The following is a 24,596-nucleotide window of genomic DNA, read 5'->3' on the forward strand; positions in this document are numbered from 1 at the left end:
CATCAGGGCCAGGCAGTAACCACTGGGAGACTTGGTACTCTAAGACTTGCAGGATTCACCCAGGCCTGGCTGCTTGCTGCTGTTCAACATCAACCACCCTATGATAGCCAGTGTTGTCTAGAGCAGGGGTCCCCAACCCCCGGGCCGTGGCCTGTTAGCAACCGGGCTGTGGAGCGAAGCAAAGGCACCGCACCACCCAGGACCCAGTTGGACAAAAGAGGCAGCATAGTCTCACTCTGAGGCTGTCTCCTGGGTGGACAAAAGAGGCAGCATGGCCTTGCTCCAAGAAAGCACCACCTCTTTCATCCGCCTGGATTCCAGGCAAGCAGAAGGGTTCCAGGCAAGCCTACCCCTCATTTAAAGACCCCCATGGGGGGCAGGGATGGAGCATGGGGGAACCTTGGGGCAGCAAAAAACCCAGCGCCCCCCCCCCCCACTGGTCCATGGAAAAATTGTCTTCCACAAAACCGGTCCCTGGTGCCAAAAAGGTTGAGAGCCACTGGTCTAGAGCTTAGAGTTTCAGATTAAAATCTAGGAAACCCAGGTTCAGAAAATAATTCTCATGTGGAAACTCACTGGGTAACTTCAAGCCAGTCAAACATCCGTATTCTAACATACCTCACAGGGATCAAATGGAGAAGAGGATTATGTGAGATGCTTTGGGTCCCCATACTGTAAAGAATGAAGTAATTAAAATATAGCCAAAGATGGTGGGGCAGATAGAAGATAGGCTGGTGCATGGGAAGGAAAGAAGGAAGCAGAGAAAGTTGAGGATATATGGGCTGCTAGGAGAAGGGAAAGAGGAAATAGTGTGGTAAAGGGGATACAGGGGAAAGTGAAGTGCCCCCAGAAAAACTTTGCAGATTTTCCACAATGCAAGTGGGTCTCGCCCAGCTCACAACTGGTACCATGCAGTCTTTCCAGAAATATGCTGGGCCAGAATGTTTCCAGGGATATGCTACCAAGTGGAGGGACAGCTGAAGAATGTGGGAGGGGGCAGATAAAGGTAGGTTAATTTATGAGTGGGAAGGAGAGAAAACAACTGGGACATGTGAGGATATGGGGACTGCCAGGAGAAAGGAAAGGAAATAGTGTGTTGAAAGAGATACAAATGAAAATAAGGTGCCCCCTGAAAGTCCTTGTGGGTTCCCTACCATGAAAGTGGACCAGCAACTGCCACTCCACAACTGGATCATAGTTTTCCCAGGTAGAGGCTTCAAAGGGGAGGGAAGGAGGGAAAGCTGAAGATGAAGGCAGATAAAGACAGATTGGCTGGTGGTTGGGGAGGACAGAAGGCAGCAGGAAGAGAGGAGTGACTATGGGAGCTTTCAAGGAAGGGAAAGAGGAAATAGTGGGGAATGGTAAACTGAGATGGTACCTGCAAGTATACTTGCAGGTCCCTCACTTGTACATTTCTAACAGTAGTCATTCAAGTATCCACAAACTTCTATGTAAAAATTAAGACCAAATGTAAATATCAAATCACAGTTTAAATTTTTTTTGCAAAAGTTCACATTGCATTTGATTATCAAGTGAAAGCCAAATATGTATTATCTTTATTTCAATTAAATAATTACAAGTAGCAATCCATCAACATAAACAGAATAAACTGTTTGGAGTTCTTGATTCAGTATACCCATCCCCAGAAGACCAGCCTTTCCTTCTGAAATCTCTCATAAAACAGGAGACTGAATCTACATAACTCTTTACAACTAGTTGGTACTATAAAAACAAAATCCCTTATGTACATTAACACCTTTCCTGCAGAAGACTCCCAAAGTACTCTACATGCTACATAGCCCCAGGCATCTTACACTAACTGAGGCTAGAGGTGGATTCACATGACAGATTATTTTTCATTGAATGCAAGTTAATTTTTACTTTTACCCACCATATTCTTCACATAAAAGTGGTCATGTAAAAGATCTCATACATATTAGGATCACAGAACAACACAAGCTCAAGTCTCAAAAAAGCTACTTGCTGTTTATATTATTCTGCAACTTGAATGAGTACTTTGGATCCTATGCATGACCTAACTCTCACCAAGAAGTGACTGGTGAAATTCTGTTTCTTCGCTGTCAGAGAAAAATGATTATTTGTATCACACCAGTACCACAGAACACAATATATGCTCACTATGTTTCTCAGTGTTTGAGGTTCAATTGCAAAACATCTGAGAAGGTGCTCACTACTGCTTTATTTTACATTTATGTATTATGCCAAGGCCAAAGAGGGGGGGGGGGAAGCAGCAAGATTACAATCCTTCACATACTTCTACCACCCATACATATTTAGGAGGGATAAGAGTTTTATGTGAGTCAATTAGTGCAGGACAATGTAGACAAACAACTTCATCCTACCTTCATCTTGTAAATGATGCCTATCTTTCTCTTCATCTGACACCATTTGCATTAAATTTTCAAACAAAAATACTATTTTGTTGTCTCTTAATTCACTTAAAACGATTCTCTTAATACCATTCTTTCTTTTAATACAATCTCAGTCTTACATTAAAAATACAAGGCAACTGAATTCTTCCACAAATATATCAAAAGGTACGTAAAAAGTGTGCCTGGAGCAGAGTGCATTCTTCAGAGTAATTTGCTCATTCTCTTTGCATTGTGTAAGAGATTAGTCAGAACAAGCAATGTTCATTGTATCTGTAAAAGGAAAAGTCTCCCTGATCATTCAATGGATTTATTCTAAAATGCAACCTTCAGCGCTCTTGTCAATTAGGCTATGAAAATAGTTACATTTTGACCTGAAAATTAAAGAATTTTTTCTAATAACAAAATAAGGAAATATACAGAAAGGGCTAGGAGTGGAAAGTCTTAGGAAACAGTAAGAGAATCTGAATATAAACAAGCCATCATTCTGGTAAGAGGAAATACAAACAACTGGAATAAAAATAGTTGATCACAAAAGCCATAATGAGGGGGTTGCTCAAAAAAATAGCTCTGGCTTTGAATGGCTTGGATGAAATACAAATTATCCACAGAAAAGTGTGGACTGGCATAAATGTTAACACAAAACTGCAAGTATATTTCTAGAAGTATTCAAGTGGCAACTAGATGCATTCAGTACAAGGTCCGAACAATGCTCTGCTTAAGTGATAGCATAGAGTCCAAACTGCTGCATTTTAATTACTTTTCAGCCTCAGATATATTGCCTTTGATATGGAAATGTTCTTGTTCTCTCATCTTCACATACGGTCTCATGCACAGAAATCTTTATCTGATTCATAAAAAATAAACTAGAATCCAATCTCAACACCTGACCTCAGTGCTTAGAAGTTTTTTTGCTAAGCACAGTGTCACTATAAAAAGAATGGCTAATATTGGTGTAAAGTTAGATATTTTGAGCAATGATATGAAGGGCCTGCAGTTAGGAATCAAATCAATACTGAATCTCCAAGATGTTAAGGTTCCATTCCATATTCAATCAGGGTACTAGACCAATAATGGATTATATACCTTTACGGTATACAAGTGGCAAACACAACACACATTTCCAACCCTATTCTTGCCTCCAACATATGAGAAATACTTAGGTACAACAATTTATAGCACCATATGTAAACAATATGTATCAAGGTTCTCAAAAGTATCAATGTAAAAATTATTTTGAAACATGGCTGCTATATCTTCATAATGTATATCATCAATATTTATACAAAGATTCACATTTTCACCATGTCTAATCTGTACAATACACCGGAGGGGGGGGGCTGTTAGTAATTGTCACTATTGGAACAACTTACAATATAGATAATAACTGTAACAGGTCAAGGCTAATAATTGTGCATTGCTGCCTATCGAATTCTATCAAACATTCCTTAAACAGTCAATAAGCAAATATATCCAATTTTGCTAACTCATGTACAAAAAGACATGTTTTTACATCACTGTTGTAGATACTGACACCCTTGTAAATAATCTGGTTGTATGTTATCTTTGTTTTGTCATTTTTGTTGCCTATCTGCTCTCAATATGACACTCTTAAGTACATTAACTTGATGGAATGTTTAGCTTTACTTTAAAAAATCAGCTTACCTGCATTTTGAATGGCCAACCATGTTCTTTAATTAACTTAACCATTAAGTACTTCTAAACAGAGGAGTTTTTCTTGAAGTTTTAGCTGAGGAAGTTCTCTTTCTTGGAAATGCATACAAGACTACAACTGATAGAAGAACTGTCAAGTATGCAAGGAGGAGGGAAGAAATCAGTATGTACTGATTCTTGTTTCTTTAACAGAAATCCATTTTTCAAGTTCCTGTTCTACTAATTGAAAGAGAATTATTTAAAACTTCACTGAATACTTGAATAAACGATGGCTATCTGTAGCAGTTTCATCAATGTCAAATAACTCAGGACTTTCTAAGGTACAGCAAACTGAAAATCGGAACAAAATTATTCATGGGAATATGAGCCAAATATTAAACCAAACAAAAAAATTATAGGAATGACTTCCTATTACTGTATGCCATTGGCACTGTCCAGTATATAATTTTTTTCCAAAATGGTGGGTTTCAGTACTAATTTATCTCACATTTCTTTTTTGTAGTATGTTCGAAACAAAGATAGTCAACATTTTTACATTCATGCAACAACTAAGATTCCAGCCCATAAATACCCTACTGACTATCTGACTTCTATAACCATTCCCTTTTATCAGCTGATATGGTCCTGGAAAATACAGATCCTAAAATACCATTAAATAGCAAAAATATGTATTATTTGAGCTCATTGCAAAGAAGTTTGCAGTGACTCTACAGTAACAATATATACCTGTTTTCCTGTCAAAACTGTGAAACAAGGAGAAGATAAAAGACATTTTGGATCAACATTCTGATTGAAGAGATGAAATCTCCTAATTTGTTTTCAGACTACTAGTCCTGGAACAAATGGCATCCAAATAACTGTATATTGTATAAAGTGTGTCAGAATTCTGATACCATTCTAAAAGCACTAGTGTACTTTCATAATTTCTACTGTGATCCTAAACACATCAATAAGGCTTTAAGTCCCACTAACTAACTTCAAGTAACCATTTTATAGTATCAGCTAATACTGTTAATATAAAACATTATTAAAAGCAATGTACAGAATTAACTGTAAAAAAAAGTACTAGGTTGTTCAATGCCAGGATGCAAAAAAGCAACCTTTATTTTAAAAAAATCAGGTAAGATTTTACATATATATGTAACTAAATGGCATATATATGTAACCAAACTGCATACTAACCACCAACCAAATCCAATATGCATTATGACTAAAGCACAGATGGGGGGAAGCATTTAAACATGGAATTACTTTTCTCTATAAAGTTTTGTTTTGCATAATAGGTATACAAACAAAAAGAAGACACCTTTCAGTTCTGGCTGAAATATTTTAGAAGTGCAACACCAACTACAGAGGATTAACGGATACACTTTCCAAGAGGTTATTTCCCAAGGCAATTAAAGTACTAGATAGACATAACAAGGTTATGATTACAGAAACTTTTCTATGTCCACCAGAAACAAAATATTTATTTTACTGTCATTGTAAAAAGACCCAGCTTCAACTTCTTTACAGTGTTTTCCACATCAAGCATACAAAATACTTTCATTAGGTTTTTTTTAATCCAGGCCTGTACAGATCCCCATTAACCCCTCATTAAAATATGCCTGGTTAAACATCTGATATGCACTACAAAAGAGGATACAACACTGAACAAAAAAAAAATCTACATTTTATCTTAGTTTAAGAGTTCAGCCTTAAATGCTGCAATATTTCTACACCACCAAATTCTATGACTATTCAAAAACTTTTTTCTATTTGAGAGCAAAGTGGCTGAAACATCCGCGCTTTAAGAAAGAAATGCTACACTGACTTTAATTCAGAGTAAACCCCATTAATTCAGTGTGTCTTACTTCTGAGTAAACCTCATAGAATGGCTTTCAGACTTTCATTTCAATAATATACAATGCCAATGACGCATTTTAGGGTTCAACTTGCCCCTATGTTCTCCAACAATAGCTTCAGTCATTGATTTATTCTGTGTAATCTGCCTTGAGTCCCAGTGAGAAAGGCGGACTATAAATAACACTAATAAGAATAAAATATAAATACATGATAAATCTTGCTCTGTGAATATGAACTCAGAAAGGCTGCATCATTTGACATCCTATGGACATATTTCATTTATCTGACCTGTTCACTCTTCATATACTATCCTCACTAGTGTGCCCAAAATGTGTATCCAGTTATTTGACTGAACAGAATTTATCAGTTGCTAACTCCTGTGTGTGTTTAAGGAACAGTGATAAGAACAAGAGAATGCTTATCACTATTTTTTGTTTACATGAGCTATATGCTGCTTACTTTCTAAGATAAATTGTTCAAACCATCTTAGTCAGTCAAAAACACAATAGGCATGAACTTTACTGAGACAGAATTACACTGCAACTAATTGTGTACATAAATAAATGGCCGTGTGAAAGAATGGCCATGTTCACACTACAGTGATATAGTACCGAATATACTTATGAACGGGGGAGGGGGGGTGACACTGTATGCGCGATTCGCTATGGGGAACGGTCACAATTAATTTGTCCCAGACAGAGTAGTCCTATTGAAGCCAGTGAGAGCGATCCAGCGTACAAGCTTTTTGGCACTGTAACAAGTCGATGGCTGGAAAGGACTCAGTCAAGCTACCCTCAGGAGCGCTTCGAATGAATGAAAGAAAGAGCGTGACTAGCAGCCGGGAGCGGCATTTCCACCGCCCAGCCTTGTTGCGTAAACTAAGCATGTTGGAGGACTCTACTGCGAGCGCCCCTCACTTCCTCCCTTGGTGCCACCGCCGCGCCATCTGTGGGAAAACTTGATAGAAAAGCCGCTAATTACCAAGGACCGACTCACCGTCCCATAGTCCCTGTGGGCCCTGCCGCAGCCAACGCACTTAACCGCCAACATATCCCTCCTCCTGCAATTCACTAGTTGCTTCGAGGGAAGCAACATTTCAGTTTGAAGAAGTTCGGCCTTCCTTCTCCTCCGGCTGACCGATTAAGCCTAAAGCTCAGCGTCCTCCTTCCACAGGAATGAGAAGGTCACTGATTGGTGGGAAGGGGCTGAGAATGCAAATGACCTTCTCCCGGCCCAACAGCCTGCTCCCTCGCTGCCTGCGGAAGAGCGCTCGTGCCCCTGGGCCGAGGCTGCAGTGTCCCTGTCGCTCTGCTCCTTGCTGCTGCGGAAAGAGCCCGGCAGGCCAACGGCGCTTGCTGGGCGCCAGGCCCTTTCTTCCGCCTTCAAGAGGAGCTCCGCACTTTCCCTGTCTGGTTTCTCTGGAAATCTGTGTTCAGTGCTAAGGGGGCAGGTGTAATTGTTATGCTCTCTGACGGTCCCTGCTTTTGCAAGATGCCGTTGAATAGGGCAGGAACTGCCTGTTTCTCCTGACACACCAAACTGACTGACTTGGTTGGGTCGTCCACCGCCGCCTCCAGAGTCCTTCCGAGGGGGAGGGGGGAGTCTGTTGCCAAACTGGCATTTGATATATGGATTCCAGCCACACTGGAAGGATTGCTTTCTGTATATTCTTTGGCTTTTAATAGCACGCTGAGGGGGAAAGGGGGAAGCGACTGTTTTCTTTCCTTTCTCTCCCTGCCTATTCTAAATTTGATTCCGAAGTTGAAGTAGTTGAATTGGCTAATTCTGAATACAGGCTATTGAGAGAGGGGCCAGACACAGCAGTATATCCCTGTATAGCAATGGATACAATGTGCTGAATTGGCAGTCTAATTATAAATGTGGCATTTGGACCTCCTTTCAGACCCAGTGCCACCTTACCTTATGAGGGAACTTCAACTACAGCAACTGTTCAAAACAAAATGCCATTACAGGATCAGCTTCACCCAACACTGGGACTAGCCAGGGGATTGTTTTACAAACAGCCTTTCTCACTTAACACAAGAATGTATTATAAGGAACGCAGTTATGGAGAAGGAGGCAGAGTTTAAAGAAAACGCTTAAGCGGTTCTCTGCCAGGTGTCAAGCTACTTCAAGCTGCAAGCGTAATCCAAGTAACCTAATTATTTTCTTTAAGATATGTACCTCCCTAAAAATACATTGGAGTAAGGGGGAGCGATCAATTTTATTTTTAAAGATGAACTAGATATGGTTACCGGTTATAAAATGGGGGGTGTTAGACATTAAGAAATCGGATGGAAAAAACGCCCTCTTGAATAAATTATTCGGTACAAGGTACTGTTTCTAAAAGTTTCACCCAACATAAACTGTTTGTCAGACATTCTGTTCATTATTTTAGAATGATGTGCTTTATGGCATGTCTTAATTCACTGAGTGGGGAGGAACAGTTCAGCACAAGCGCGGTCTAGTCAATGTATCCAAGCCAGTTCTCCCTCCCCCCTCTTCAGACATTACAAGGCAGTTTCAAAACATAAAATATGCACCGCTGGACTGACATGCCCATTGTTAGAGACCAGATCGTCATCAAAAGGAGGGAATATTGTAAATATTTATTTTCTTTCATCCCCACCCCAGCATCATGAAAACTAGAATTAGGCTAAAAGTTGCCCATTTTACACCGATAGGCTATTTTTTTTAATTAAAAAGTAAGATATCTATATAACAACAGAGTAAAAGACAGACGCTTGCTTATCTCTGAAAGTTTTCCTTTCTGTGCTTTTTGAAGAAACACCCTAGAGGACTTCGTTAATCTCTGGTCCGCAGGCTCCCAAGCCCAGGCAAGATCACCCTGACATCCAGACACAAGTCAGTTGCCTTTTCACGTTTGCCACTTGCACTCTCTTCTCGCCCTCCTTACAAAATTACCCGGGAAATGAGTGCTGTGCGAAGCAGAGGCAGCAGCAACCCAATCGATATGATCTGTACCTCTGATTGACCCCAAGGCCCTGTTCTCCTCCTAAGTCAACCACACAAGGGACCCTGACTGCAAATCCTCTCCATACCGAGAGGAAACTGTAATGCACAAGATCTCCCCACAACAGAAAGTCGGTTAAATTGTTTACTTATGTGTGTATCACTTACTCCTGTGCCCACAGCTGGATGCACAGTCTCACGTACATACACATGTTGGTGGCCAGTCTCATCAACAACTCTGTTTTACCACTGAACCAAGCAACGAATTCTTAGTTCCTCCTGATCGCTCTCACTCTTTAGAAGTATGTAACTCAACACATGTAGTTGTAATGATACATACATATTTTCAGGGCAGTAGTTAAAAACAGCAACATAAAGCAAAACTCATCAGACCATCGAATGCAAACACAGAGTGGCATGCAGTTTGGGAGGGACAATCCAGACTCCAACAAAACAGTAAAATGCTAAAAAAAAATATTTAAAATTTAAAGATAAGCACACCAATACATTTTATATATTCGTAATTAAAAAGATATTCTTCACCAAGTAAGAAGCAGCACTGAAAAGGAAAAGAAGGAAAGCAAACCTCCCCCTGACGCACGCACCTTGCCTTACATTTCTGCAAGTCCTTTATAAAATTGTTCAGCATAGCTCCGCTGCGTTCAGACTGGCAAGCAATAAGGATAACAAAAAATAACAAAATGCAAGAAAGAAAACACCTCCTGGGAACTTACTTTGCATTTACTTTAGGCACTACTCTTTTCGTCCAGCTCGCAAAGGAAGCCGTTTTGTCCAGGTTAGATATTGTCTGCTAATGGATCGGCCCGTGGCTACGGGGTTTATTTTAATTTATGGCTTATGCATTCTTTTAAGGTCGATTTGCATGACCTCCGGCAAGAGCTAAGACACAGCAAGAAATCCTCAGCTGAATGTTGGGCAAGCCTACAATGCAGCCAAGAGCTCCCCTTCTCATGGTGTAAGCATAGCCTTGTCTGTTGTTGGGCTCTTTTTTTCTCCCCCTCCCTGTGGAACACAAATTAGGGTGATATCAATTTTAAAGTTTTCAGTATAACTTTATCCCAGCCTCTGCCTGCACAAAGATAAGGAGCTGCTGGAACAGCAAATGCTCTATATACTGCCTCTCTGTGGTCAAACGCAGCATTACCACCTAGCGGTCCAATATCGCTAGCTCTTTCTTTTCTTTCTCCCTCGCTTTAAAAAGATCTGCTGCACAGATATATAAGCACACTAGCCGCGAACTTCTCGGAAAGTTTACCCACCTAAAAGTTAACGGCGAACTTAAAGGCGCCAGCAAAGCTCCATGTTCTAACATCTTTACTGTTACTACGGGTGAGGACAAACTCCCTTTCGCAGGAATGACAGCAGGTTTCTTCTGCTAGGATTGATTTAAGGGCTCTACGTCCCCCCGCGCACACTCTCGCTCCCTCGCCTGCCTATGTTAGTATCTCTCTTACGTACAGTATCTCTCTAGCGCCATGTGTTCGCAGACAGCGGGCGATCTTAAAATACAACGCTGATCTGTCACTACGTTTTAAAATAGACACCACTTGAAGGGCGGAAGGAGGAAAAAAAGAAGGCAACAGTGTTGTGATTTCAGAGTAGCGGCATCTTTTATAATGCAGCCTCGGGATCCTCTCAGAAAACTCACCTAGTGTTAGAAGCGCAAGGACTTTCTCCACCAGTTCGACTTTTCCCATCCCAGTCACCGCCGCCAACACCATCACCCTCCCCCCAAAAACTACTAGTAAGCGACTGTGCCGGGGATTCATTCACAAATCTCTTAACTTCACAATCTACCTCCGGACGCGGCGGCGGTCGCTGTGGCTGCGGCTGCTTTGGTCAATGGCAACTAACAAGCCCTTAAAAGACAGCGCGGGAGGCTACCGTATTCTCTGGTATAAAGCGACACGATTAAAACGTGGAGATCCCTTTCAGACTACGTCCCCCTTCCACGTCAAAAAAAGAAAAGAAAAAGCCAACAACAACCCACAGCAAAGGCAGGCTGCACAACACGAGACCACAACCAGGTACCAACAACAAGACAGCGCTGGGTTGATTTCTTTCCCCAGTTACCTCCTTAGAGATCCGGTGTCGATTTAAAAAAAAAAAAAGCCTTGGGGTCCTTCCCGGGGGGTGGGGGGTGCAGCAGCGGGAGGGAAGGAGACAGAAAGATGTGACTGAATGACTGCAGAGTGAACAAGCTGTAAATAATATACTAACGAAAGAAATCAATTCAATGAGCTACAGGCAAGCTGCTGGTTGGTGTTTCTCCAGGCCATGGATGTGCAGGCTCCCGATCGTCAGAAGAAGTTTGCTGACGGGTTGCCTGGAGATTTAGTTACAATCGGCTTCATTATTATTTGTTGTTGGGCTCGGCTCCCCTCCTCCTCCTCCTCCTCCTCCTCTTCCCCCCGCCCCCGGCTCTCTTTCTGTCTCTCTCCAGATACAAGTGAAGGCGCTGGTTTACTGCTGTCAATCTTGGCAATCAATGTGAGCGGCCATGTCGTAAGTATTCAAAGCATTTCCCGTCGTGCAACATCAGAAAGTGAGTGGCCAGGGGCATTGATCTGAGAGAGGCGAAAGGGGGCAGGGCTGCAACTGCCGCCACCCCCACCCCACCCCACCCCCGACAACCGAGGCGAGACGAGACAACACGCACAATCAGCGCACAGCCGAGAGGGAGGAAGGGAGAGAGCGTGGAAGGGAAAGTGAGCGGGAAAGAGAAAGTGAAATCTCTTTCTTTCCCCCCCTCGCCCGCCTCTTCCCCCTACCTCCCGCCAGCGCACAGGCGCGCACTCCTTACACAATCCTCCTTTGGCCGCGATCGTCACTGGGAGAGCAAAAGGCTCTTCCCGGGCTCTAAGTCAGCTGGACTTGATTCCGAATAAAGCGTTCCTAGGCTCAGGCTGTGAGGTTCCAAGCAGGCTGATTTGAAAGTGAGCCCCAGGAAGACAGTATTTGATTCCCAGTAGACATGTTCACACGGATGACGTTTGCTCCCAAAGAAGGGCGCAAAGGATTGCCGTTTTCCTTGGAAATGAAAGGCTTTGATTTCAAAGGAAGTCTGTTTAGGACTGCAGCCTCATTCGCTTAATGTTTACTCCCATTATGCCCAACAGCTCACTCCTAAGTAACTGCACATAGAGTTTGCACCGCGAGCTGCATATTTACTCGCAAGTAAATTCCACGGAACTCGATGTGTGCAGGATTCCATCATCCGTTGGATGTTAGAGCCTTGCGTTTCAGTATAACCAAGTAAGCATGGGCATAATCCAATCTAATCTAAGGGATTTTGCTAAATATCGTTGATTTAAAAGGAAGAGTTGACAAGGATTAAATTGGGCTGAATCGCGCATCCTATCGTTTGGACTCCTAATTTACAGTGCATCAGTTAGGTGCTTTAGAGATCCATCCTAAATATACAGCTAAAACTTTAAGGTGACTTCTAATTAACCATTATAGGACTACAGCCGCGCAGACCGATCCTATGCGTGTTCGGTCAGTTTTCAAATGACCTTCAGTGATATTTGGGTCAGCGATTCGAAAATAGCACTGAAATCGTCCAGACTTACTTCCAGGTAACTATTAATAGTGTGTTGGCCGGCGGAACTCCATTGTTTAAGCACCCACTCTTACAACCTGATCCTGCCATGTGCGCTGAGTTTGACATCCGGCTTACTTACCAGGGTTCAGGTAGATGCACCCCAAACAGCAGTGTGCCATTAAAATCTACAAGATCTACTCGCGAGTAGGTGTACAAACAACAGGAGGCATCTTAGCTCTCATTAACTCTCCTAAATCTTGCTGGAAAGTACTTGAATCTTGCGCAGGCTACTTGAAAATGAGCCCCATTGGGTTCGGTGAGCTTACTTACCAGCGGGCATAGCTAGGATCGGGCGAAGCAAGGCGAACAGAAACTGGAAAGGTAAAATGGGGAGGAAAAAAACGGAAGAAAAATCTCTTCAGCTCAACAGCGGTTGATAGCTTCCAGGAAGTAACTTTTAGGGGAAGACGGTGCAGATGCAAATGAGGAAGGGGGGATGTGGAACAGGAGGCTGTCGCAGGAAGAAAAGCATGAAAAGGTGATCTGCTGAGGTAAGGAAGGAGGCCGTGGGAAGCCCTAACGCCGCGTACTACGCGATGCGGTTGATGCAGAAGCGAATCCCTCACTGTAACTGTGGAAGTGTGCATACAGCTAGACCTTCACTTGGGATGTGTTGATGGGGACCACGCTCAAAAGTTGCAGAACACTTGGTGTCGGAGCACTTGCTCCCGGGGAATCCGATCCCACGCACACTCCCTTGGGAGAGGGAAGTCCCATGGAATACGGGGAGACTTCTTTGCCCAGGCAGAGGGACCACGTTCCAGCTCCTTGACCAAGTTCGGTCAAATTAGGCAGAAAGTGACAAGCCGCAGCGCGCTTTCTTAGAAAGCCATTGCAACCCACAGGATTTGCTTCCGAGTCACGGGGGGGGGGGGGGGGGTCCGGAGCGACTAAGTGGATGGCTCTGCATCGCATTATCCTAAAGGTGCTGCGGCTGCAATCTGGCAAAGGAGAAGGGTGAAAGAAAGAGCTTGCCACCCAAGCCAACGCCGGATGCACAACGCGGCGGCCGCCTGCACTGGAGGGGGCGATGGGAAGAAAGTGGTGAAACCAGAAGGGCGCCCCACTGGCAATCCGGGGGGGGGGGGGGGAGATGCTGAAGTCTGGAGTGCTGGTTCTGAGATTGCCTTGCCCCGCAATGCCCGAAAGGAAGCTGAGAACCCCTGGCTCAGAGGAGCAGCCCCTTCAGGAGAGTTCATTAAAAGCCAAGGTTGGGGAAGAGAAAGGCGAGCTCTGCGGAGGTGGAGAGAGTAAATCAAGCAGAAGCTTCTGGAATGTTGCGTGAAAGGGGAAAGTTTCTCGATCGTTTCTTTTTGGGAAGTTCAAAAGGGGGGGGGGGGAGAGTGAAACGCTGAAAGAGGCTTTTCAAACTGTCAGGGATCATGTGAGCAAACAAAAGTGAAAAAACTTAACGCGGCTCTTTTTTCCGGCATGAATTTCACCTAGGCGAAAGCCTTGTAGTGGTGGTGAGGGGAGAGAGACCAGAAGATACTTGTGGAGACGTCTTTGGGTTTGGGTCCTTCTCCACCGGCCCACCTGCACACACACACACACACACACTGCCCGTTTCCAGGAGGGTCAGGGGAACTTTTCAGGTTTAAAATAGCTGTCCAAACTTGTCAAGGCCAAGAAGGGAGCCTCAGTGCTTCACCTAAGTCCCTCCAGCTCAAATTTGCGGGCTTGGGTAGAATCCTAAAATCCAGCTAGACAGAGCGCTGACGTGATTAATATTCATTCATACATCGTAATGGAAAAGAAAGCGTTCCAGCTCGCCTCAATCTGGTTTTATTTTAATTCATTCTTAGGGAGGGGGGGCTTCATTTTGATTATTTTAACCTTTACAGTTTAACACACGCTTTTCTTCTTCTTCCAAGCGCTATAAGGACGATGAGAGATGTTCTCTTCCACTTAAGGTTGTAGAAGCAAGTAGTCCAAAAGTCCTATGACTATGGTTTAAACCTTAATTAAAATAGCTCTGCCCAAATAAAAATTCAGCAGTGTTCAACAACCATCTTCGTGCACCGTTTGAAGACCGGAAGTTTTAATTCATCCCGCTTTCCTGAGTAATTTTTTTTAAATGTCATTTGTCGCGGATCTATTACAAATCCTAAATCCATGTCCTTTTTATTCCATTCAAACGATTGATTGTTTTTTGTTTTCAGAACTTAAAGTCTACGTCTTTCTTTTAGTTTATATAATGACACAATGTGTATCATGAATGAAGCTGCAGGGAATTATTTTAAAAAAAAAACTGTTTAAAACATTTCTATTGGTTCTGAAGGTGCCCCCCTAGTCTCCCCCCCCCCATTTATCACACAAACTTGGAAAACATTATACATAGGTCACAATTTCCGTTCTCCCTTAGCATAGTTCAGACATATGCCAAACTGGTGCTTGATGAAGAGACCTGTGTGACTGGTAAACTTACACAGCAGAGAACAACTGACTCTGGGGTAGCAAAAAATCCCTAACTCGTATCTCTTACAAAGGATGTCACTTTCTGATGTCAACTCACGTATTGTCTTAAGTTGATTTTTTTTTTTTTTAGTCTGAGGTACCCGGACCCTGTGTTTGCTGGGCAGCCAACAGTGTGACATGTTTGAGCATAGTCGGGTGTCTCCTATCAGTCAATTAACCGAGGAATCCATTCCTCAGGTGGTACGAATTTATTAGCAACCAACCTGATCGCTAACTGGCGGAGAGGGACTTGTGGAAAGAGCACCTTGGCACAGGAGGGGGCAAACGCGCCGCTCCAGTGTCGCTGGGGCGGCGCGCCCGCGAAGATAGTTGGAAGGCTCGCAAGCACGGTTTGATGAAGGCGCAGTTAGCCTTAGACAGACCGCGGGCACGACAGGACAAACAGCTGCTTAACTTTGCGGAAGTTTCCGTGTGCCTCGCAGCAGTCGACCTCCCGTCCAGCCAGCCGGATTCCAGAAAAGCACCTTGGAAATAAGTCTCCCATTCAAACTCAACTCTCTTCCCCTGGAGACTTAGTTCCAAGCAGACCTATAAATCCGCGCCGGGCGCAGAGAAAGGCGGGCCGCCCCGATCCTGAAGGCACGAACTCACTTCCACCAGCAACTGTTGAGAGGATGGATGCCCCGGAGACATCTCTGGGACTGCTGGAAGGGGGGGGGGGAGGGGAACTCTCCGTGCCCGGCTAAAGATGCTGCTGGGGGCGTCACCAGCCAGCCTAGCGGGACTTGGGGCCCAGAGGAGGCGAGCGCCCTTCGCCCGCCCAGCAGCCTGCCTTGCCCTGGGACTGCGGGTGGGGGAGCCGAGCCGAGCCGAGCCCAGCGCGGCGCTTCTTTCGCCCTCTCCTGCTGGAGTCCCATCAGACGCTGCTCTGAGGTGTGGCCCAAGCCCGCCAACCCCCAGCTCTGCATAGGATCGCGGCGCGTCTCTACCTGTCCAGATCAAACGGGGGCAGGGGGCAGAGAGAGCCCTTCCAGCAAGTCTCCGCCACAAGGTATTCTGACTTCCCACCCCGCCCCACCCCGCCTCTGCTGATACCGAAGGAGGGGAGAGACAAGGCAAACGTCCATCCGCAACACAGTTCTTGGAAGTACCGTAAGTTCCAGGTTTACTCCCAAGGAAAATGTTACGTTCCGGAGCTAGGTAGGTACATCGCTGGCTGGATTCTGTTCAGGCAGGTGGAGGAGTGGCTGTCCTCAGGCTGGGCTCCCAGGGGGACGAGAGGAAGTCTTTGCGAAAAGACTTACTTGCAAGTCAGGGGTGCAGTCCTCAGCAAGTTCTCGAGGAAGCAAGGCACCTCAAATTTAGTGGCACCAACTTCAGAATAAGCATACTTAGAATGGGGCTCCAGGGGCTATTCAGCTCCACGGCACCTCTTTCCCCAATAAAAAGTGAAGGTAGGAGCTGCAGAGACCTCATCCTGCCTGCGTTTTACGGAACATGGAAGGAAAGAGAGAACTTCAGGTACAATCGCAATGTTTCAAAAATCAAACTTCCCACAATGCCTTATAGGATTAGTGAATCATTTCTGGGGAACAAACTTGGAGACAGAATTCGTAGGCTTGGGGGTGGGGGGGTGGGGGGGCAAGAGTTCTGTCACGCGCAAAGCCCCTCATGTTTCTCACCCAGAGCAACCCATCAGTTGTTCTGAATTCCCAGACCGAAGCTCCTTCCCGTTGCCCCCTCCCGAGAGAGATTTGCATCTGGGGGTCAGAAGCCAGCCAGCCAGCCAACCCACCGCCCGTCAGACCCAGCCCGGAGCAACCAACTCCAAACATTCCTCAGGTCTCCCATTGGCAACGCGTCTCATTGTCCTTCTGGCGGAAGTGGCATTTCAGGTTCATCTGACACCAAAGCTTGAGAAGCGTCGCTTACCAGGAAAGCCTGCAACTCCACACACCAAGAACAACCATCACCACCCCTCCGACTTTGCAGGTCGTCTTCTCCCCCCCCCCCCCGCCACCGTGGCAAATCGCCTAACTTCTCCCCCCAAAAAAACAAACAAACAAACAAACAAACACGCAACCGCAAAGAAAAGTTGCACGTGAGATCTTTCCCCAGTTTGGCAAAGTTGTTGGGAAAGATCCCCCCGCTCTTCCTTTGCGTTGTCTGTGCAGTGCAAAACTCGGGCTGGTTGAAGCGGGGCTTTGCACGCTGCTGTGCCGAGAGCAGGCTGGGGGTACTTACAGCGCGAGAGGGCAGGCTGCCTGCGGAAGGCTGGGATTCAGCGAGGCTGCGAGGAGGAGAGCGAAGAGGGGGAGAGAGAGAGAGAGCGAGCGAGAGCGCGCGCGAGAGAAGGGGGAGTGGTGCCAAACTGGATACACCTTCACCGCGGCTCATCACATCTGCCAGCCTCTCTCCCCTCTCTCTTTCATTTCCACATTCCCTTTGTTCCTGGGGAAAAAAAGCTACACGTCACATCAGAGTCCCCAGATGCAGTCTTCTCCCCCCCCCCAAAAAAGGGGGGCGATATGAATAATTCAATCAAACAGTAGACAGTCTCTAAGGTAATAAAATGTACAGCACTTAAGGCAATCCAGGATAATTATTACCGCGCAGGAATTCCAGGCAGTCTAATAATAATAATAATAATAATAACGACAACAAGAAGAAGTTCCTATCTCTACAAACTTCCAGGGGGCAAATGAAACAGAAAACAACTTTCCCTTTTCTCCCTGTCCTTCAGTCTTTCCCCTTTTCAAAGAGAGAGAGAGCGAGAGAGAGTCAGAACTTGCTGGGATGGCTGGGATGGGAAGTGTCACCAGAAGGCAGGAGTGTCTGAGGGGGGAGACGCCACCCTCCGACTCCTGAATTCTTTTGTTTGCTTGTTTGCTGTGAAGTGCTTTCGGCGGCTCCCCTCCGGGGTTCAGCCTCCCCCCTCCTCCCGCGCGCCGGCAGATGCGGCCACTCACTCAGCGGCTTCCCCGCCGGCCGGCCGGCTCTTTCCCCCTGCCCCAGCCTGAGCCTGCGCTGCGCTGCCTGCCTGCCTCCCACTCGCCTCGCGCAGCCTTGGCAGCCTTACCTGCTTCCTAGAGCTCAGCAGCCAGCCTTACAAGCAAGCAGGCATCCCGGCAAGCGGCTATTTGTTCCGCGCTCGGGGGGGGCACAAGCCGCGCGAGGGGAGGGGAGGGGAGTGGACTTCTGGGCTGCTGCTGGGGCAGAGGGAGCGCGAGAGGGACGCGCCGGAGAGAAGGGCAGAGGAAAGGAGGCGAGCGAGTTTGTCACTCCGGGGCCGAGGGGGGAGGGGTGAGGTGACAGCTCCCGCCAGCCTTTGAGGGCTCCCCATCCTCCGCCTCTGGGGCTGCCCTTCGGTCGCGGGAGGTAAGCGTGGCGCTCTCTGTGTCCTGGCGGTGGCCCCCTCTCGGGTTCTGCTTGGGACTTGAGATGTGCTCGCTCGCCTCAGCGCGCCAGCTGCGGGGGTGCGGGCCAGCGGCGGACCGGGCGCCTTCGAACTGGCTCCTGAACGGAGCGCCGCTGCGAGTCGGAAGGCTTCGGGAGAAAGAGCCTCCGCCGCCACTGTCCAAACACAGAGACCAGGTAAAGGGCTAGCCGGGGGAGGGAAGGATTTTTATTTAGCGTCCGGTGCTGGGTGCAATGGCAGCGTTCTTCGGCGTGCAGGGGGAGTGGGGAGCGTTTCATGAAGCGTTTTCTTGTCCTAACAAGGCAGACGTGACTGATCCTAAAACCAAAACATTAGCGGCACCGTTAGCCTAATAAGAGGTAAACTGCAGAAAGACATACGCTCGCTTGGCTGCCAGGCAGCTCTTTGGCAGGGCTTTTGTTTACGTGCCTGAAACGCCACCTCGAGGCCGGCTCGTTAATAGCAGCCGAAGCCCTGGCAGCAGCGCGAGTGAGTCCTAAACTTGTCAAGGAGCGTTCGGAATCGCACTTTGCAATGAAAAAGCAAAGAGTGTTAGGAAGATCCCCAAAGTAATCAAGGAATGGCACGGGAGGGCGGGATGAAGAGAAGAGGAAAACGCATTTCGGATCAGAACATCAGCAAGCAGTACCAGCAAAAAGCTCTGCCTAGCAGCTTAGTCAGGACTGGAAGAAGAAAGATCAGGGCAAGAAACCTTACCTATTTGAATTCAGTTATATGAGGAAAGCTCTTGGACTCAGGATTTATTCATTCCTTCCAGGCTGTGCAGAGAGCTGTAAGCAGAGGAGAGGGAGAACAACAACAAAGCAGTTCTGGCTTTTCTTCTCTTAAATCCAAACTTTCCCCCATTTTGCCAAGAACACCAGTCAGCTCTTCCCAGCCACTTGATGCCGGAAACCGAAATTGAAATAGACCAGGGTGGGGTGAAGATGCACCTTTCTCTATTCTTTTCTGAGGATCCCTCAACCCAGATCTCCCGCCAAAACAGACAAATTCAGACCTTCCTCTGAAAGTTTTTATTCCAAGGTATCATTCCAGGTTTTTTTTTAAAAAAAAATAAAAATTCAGAGTTCTTTTTTTGAGAGGAGTGGAGGTTGTGGAGGATTTATGTATGAAAGGTTAGGTAGAACTTGAATCAGTTTTAAAAAGTGGAACTGGAATGGTTAAAACAATATTTAAGAGGGCAAACACTGAAGTCTGTTTTATTGCATGCTTACTTAGTTCAGTGGTACTTTTCTAAGTTGCAACTGGACCCCCATGTGTATTTATTTGGAAGGCTGTGTTGCCACTGAATTCCATGGGGTTTATTTCCTATGAATAGAAAGGTACCCTTACCCTGTACTCTACAACCCTTGTATTACTCCCAAGTGTGCTAAAGATATACTGTGGTCCTAAGACAACGTCATGTTCCACTAATATACCTTGTATAAGGATTACATTTGAAAGGGGGGGGGGGTGGAATTGGATTTAAAACAAAGCTCACAGGTCATTCATGCTAAGTGTAATGCCAAAGGCAGAGCACAATGTTGTGACTAGGGCTAGCCCATAGTCTCTGGTTTGGAAACAAGTTGAATATTTTTCTCTAAAACGTCAATAACAGAAGCATTCTTCTTCTGCCTGGCAAACACTCTCCCCTGGAAAAACTCTCACTTCTCCTCTACAGGTTGCACTGAAGAGACAATCTATTTACTACAGGTTGGAAGTTATTCCAGCTTTTTTCTTTTTTAAAATGATGTTCCTTTCTCTCAGTTTAGTTGTTTGAAAAAGAAGTTGAAATGATCTCATTGGGGTTGGATGAGCAAAGGTATATGGAAGGACTAAAATAATTCAGTGAGATATGGGGTAGCTAATATACCAAAAAATAGGGAAGCTGACGTTTCAGAAAATAAACTTGACTTTCTATTCTCATAGACAGTCTTGTCCTTCCTACATAGATTTTTCTGGATACTTCTCTGAAAGGAAAAACTGACCTCATTTTAAAAAAAACCACCTTCCTTTTAGACATTCCTTCAAAACCAGCATTATGAATACTTATAATAGCTCTAAAATATGTCTTGAGAATTCTGTAGAAGAATCACACACCCTTAGTGTTTGCCATTTCATCCAGCAGTATGTCTAGCAATGTTGTGTAATAAATGACCTAAATCTTCTATGCTTGTTCAGTGGTTTTTCTTGTAAAATCAGCAAAAGAAATTAAGCCTACAATTCTATGCAGACTTTTCCTGTGAGGAATCAGTGCATTGAATACAATGGGACTATCTACTGAGTAAAGGTGTGTGAGATTGGGTTCCATTATTCTGCCTTTCTTAGAATAGATTGAAAATGGGCTGCAGAAGTTAAAAAAGAGTAAAAGGACAGCAAAAACCCTGAGCAGCCATCATTTTGACTTCACAGTGCACAGCAAGCCAGCTAAGTGAAGACGAGTGTACATAAAATGTTCCTGACCTTTAGATCCTTCCCTAGGAATGCAAGTTACAGAAATGCCCATGCTGAACACTCCTCCCAAAACACATGTGAAAATCCTAAGTGCTTATCACCTCACGGAACACTGGAATACAGAATGCTGTCCACAGCCATGGGGAATCAATAATAAAATATTAAATGATTTGAGTGGACATGGACTATTTGCAAAATGTGTTCTTTATTTGTTCATAGGGTCATCTTAGTGTTTCAAGAGACAATCAATCAATTTATATCACATCTGTACTAGGCTGGAGATCATTGTTTGCCTTGTTCATTCAGCTTCATATGTTTACTGATACAGACATGTATCATACAGATATGAAAGTATGTATAGATATGAAAAATGCCAATAAATGGTGAGGTCAGTATGAGAAGACTTGGCTATATAAAACTATCTTTCACCTGTACACATTTGTGTTGCAAATAAATGCACAGGTGCTACAGGAAGAGAATCCACTTGAACATCTTTTTGTGCCTGCTCTATTTAACTGAACAGGAGTTCCATTAGATGTCCTGTGATTGTAAACAGTCACAATTCTTTCAATGGGCTTAGGAGCTTATTATCTAAGCCATTTATCTAAGCTCAGGAGGAAATTTTATTGGAAGACACTGATTTCATTTCATGCTTTCCCTGTGTGGGTTATAATGTTATATGAATGCTGTACTTGCCAATAGTGATGATAATTTATTCTTTCTTAAGAATTGAGAAAACAAGATACTATGCAACTTTGCCTAACTCAGATTTTGAAGGCCTTGTCACTGTCACCTACATATTCTTGTGAAAATGTAGCCTCAATTTTAAGATTTTGTTCAAATATATTTTAGTGACCATGGGGAAAGCAATGTAACAGTTTCAATGTTTAGCCTCCTATGTCCTAAAGGAAAGGTTAAGATATTGGCTTCAGTTAGATACTGTGTGGATCTAAATAGGCCATACTTGAACCATGGTATCCTCCATTTATTACCTGGTTTACACTTTAGCGAGACTTACTTCATAAAAAGTGGGATTAAGCATTAATATTGTCTAGAAAATTACACAAGGAAGAAAAAATTGACCTATGGAGTAAGATAATCGTGGTAAGCCTTCCTTTCACAAAGATAAAGAATTAAGCATTATGTTAGATATCTCAACTGATGTAGCTGTTAAAATGAGCAAAATGTTCACATCATCCTCTATGTTTTAAACAACTGCATTTTGTTGGCTAGCAAGGCTGTTTTTTATTAGTATTTTGCTTACTAGAAAAGGACATGAGAAAACATATTGGTTAGCTTCTAGAATTAAATGAGCTGTTTCTTTAACCTTAATTTACTCTTAGCTTTCGAAACTGGAGTCCTAATTTTGAATCCTTTAGTCAGATGCAAAGAGCAAACAGAATCTTTCTAAGAAAAAGATGTGAAGGATGTGACCAACTGGATGACTTACCTAAACAATTAACAATGTAAGCAGAAGAAATAGCCATTAACATTTGAAAGTTCTCATTAGTACATTCCATATGAAGTGTGTATTTTATTTCAACAGAACAGTCTTAAATATAATATTCTCAACCCTTAATCAAGAATTAAATAGTAATAAGACATAGATAGCGACTCTCCAGTTTTTATGCAAACAGATTTTTAAAATCTGCCTAATAAGCAATATGACACTTATAATAAGCATCTTTCAGAAAGGCATACTATACCATTTAATTGTTTTGAAAACCTATACCGCATTAACAGTTATTTGATTTATGAATGTCAAAATGCATTAAGTTCTGATGCACGGTTTTGTAGGATGGGTTCTATCCCCCCATATGATAATGAAGCTGTAGCTTCCACATGTAATAATAGGAACCAAGACTTGGGTTGAAAATATAAACTCCATATTATATATAAACAAAAAAGCAATATTATATTAAAAACTATGCTATGTTTTATAGTCACACAGTCACTGTGTACCTTCTATTTTTTATGAGAGAAGAATGTATTCAGTGGTATTAATATCTGCAAAGTTTACATTATACTAATAATCCCAAAAGAAATAGAGTGCAAGAGAGAGATGGAACAAAAAAAATGTATTGAATTTGTGGCTTTAAGATTATATTGATTCTGATCCTGAATCCTTATTGTTATGAAATGATAGAACTTTGGGTCTTGGACTGTATAGTAATCAAATCTTAATTCTGTGTCCTTCCATTTACTAACTATACTTTTTAAATCTTTGAGATCATTGCCATTACTGTATGGTTGTGGCTAAAACTGCATTTTAATTAAATTTTATACGCAGCAATGAGGTTTATGTTGATAGTCCAATAAAATAAGAGGGAAAGTGAAGATTCTAGAGCAAAGGAAATTAGATAAATATGTATAGCTTACATTTTAATGTCCACCAGGCTATAAACTAACAGAATGATGTAACATTAAGTTAAAATTATAAGTTAACATGCAACTGAGTGGATTTATTTATCAGAGAGTTTGAAATTAAGAGAAATACACAGAGAAAACATTTAATTGAGCAGTTCTACATGAAGAAAATTGTTAGAACTTAGTGAAGCGTATCTTATGTATCTAATGAAAGAGAGACCAGCTCCAGTTTAATAAATATACATTAATAATACTTGAACTGCATGCATTATTTCCCTCCAAGTAGAGGAGCAAAAAGAGAAAAATTAACCATGGAAAGTGCAAGGTAATAATAACTGTAATAAGAACAACAATGCCATTTTTTAAAAATTTAAAAATTGTGAATAGATTGCCTTTGTTAATGCAACTACTGTGTTGGTGAACACAAATAATTGCCAAGCAGATTCCTGTAGCCTTAATGATTTGGTTATTGGGACAGAAAAATTTACCAAGACTTTATTCTACAAAAATCAATACATACTTCATTTTTTCCATTGTGGAATTTGCTATGTAAGTAATCCAAGAACATTTGTTAAAAAGTTTAATATTTGCTTTTTCATAAAATACTGACAGCAAGACTTAAATATATACAGTTTTGCAAGTTATTACCTATTTAGCAATATTAAGGTTTTTTCAAACACAGTTTGGCAAGCCATGGTGTAAATTTATTTAAAGTTATTGTAGTTTAATGTTGCCAGAAACATTTTAAATGCTGCATTTTTCCATGTTCACTGAGCTTCAAAAAAGGTTTTTATGTTTTAAAAAAATCTACAGAATTAAATAAGAAACAAACTTGAAAATAAATGTAAACTAACATACAATTTTTTTAAAAGAAAAAGTCTGGAGTAGTTGCACTAGAGCAAGAGGAGAGTGAGAATCCAGTACTTTTCTTCTTACAAGATTAAGGAGCACAACAAAAGAAGCATTTAAATCTCTAATTTTTCTTGACAATTAACAATGAAAAGCAGATGTTTACAGAGCTGTTTTATATGCTGGTTTATAAGATGCTAAAAGATGGTTTGTGGATGGTAGGAAGGAAGAGCTGGATAACTGCTTGTCTGGTGTATTTTTAAAAGCATTTTCATTGGCTCAGTTATTGTTAAGAATGAAAGAAACACTTTGTGCTACATGGCTGGGACTAAACTGCCATCATAAAGTCCTCAAGAAAAAAAACCACAACCAACTTTTAAGATGTAATTTACAAAGATAATAATAACACAGAATGATTTCCTTCTCTGAATGCAATGCATTTGCATACCACGACTGTGTACAATGCACTCATAATGCACATTCATAATGACAAGGACTTCTTAGCAAGGCAAACTGCAGCTCAAGATCTGCATGCTACAAACCGTTGGGAAGAACCACATTTCTCGTTCCAGCATGGAAGAAA

At 43.3% G+C, this 24,596-nt stretch overlaps 1 protein-coding gene across 9 annotated transcripts in view; it reads right to left on the minus strand.

The window, feature by feature from the left end:
* Positions 1–17,220, minus strand: part of SOX6 (SRY-box transcription factor 6) — an 841,142-nt gene extending 823,922 nt beyond the window's left edge. For 4 of the 9 annotated variants that reach the window (XM_060261713.1, XM_060261711.1, XM_060261708.1 and 1 more), the window contains exon 1: positions 9,617–9,944. The gene's annotated coding sequence lies outside the window, so the exon portion shown is untranslated. Of the gene's footprint in view, positions 1–9,483; positions 9,552–9,616; positions 9,946–17,169 lie in introns of those variants that run through there. The other 5 variants (XM_060261709.1, XM_060261715.1, XM_060261714.1 and 2 more) reach the window with 5 other exon arrangements.
* Between the last annotated feature and the right edge of the window lie 7,376 nt (positions 17,221–24,596).

This window comes from Heteronotia binoei, chromosome 21 (assembly GCF_032191835.1).
Source record: "Heteronotia binoei isolate CCM8104 ecotype False Entrance Well chromosome 21, APGP_CSIRO_Hbin_v1, whole genome shotgun sequence".
NCBI classification, from domain to species: Eukaryota; Metazoa; Chordata; class Lepidosauria; order Squamata; family Gekkonidae; genus Heteronotia; species Heteronotia binoei.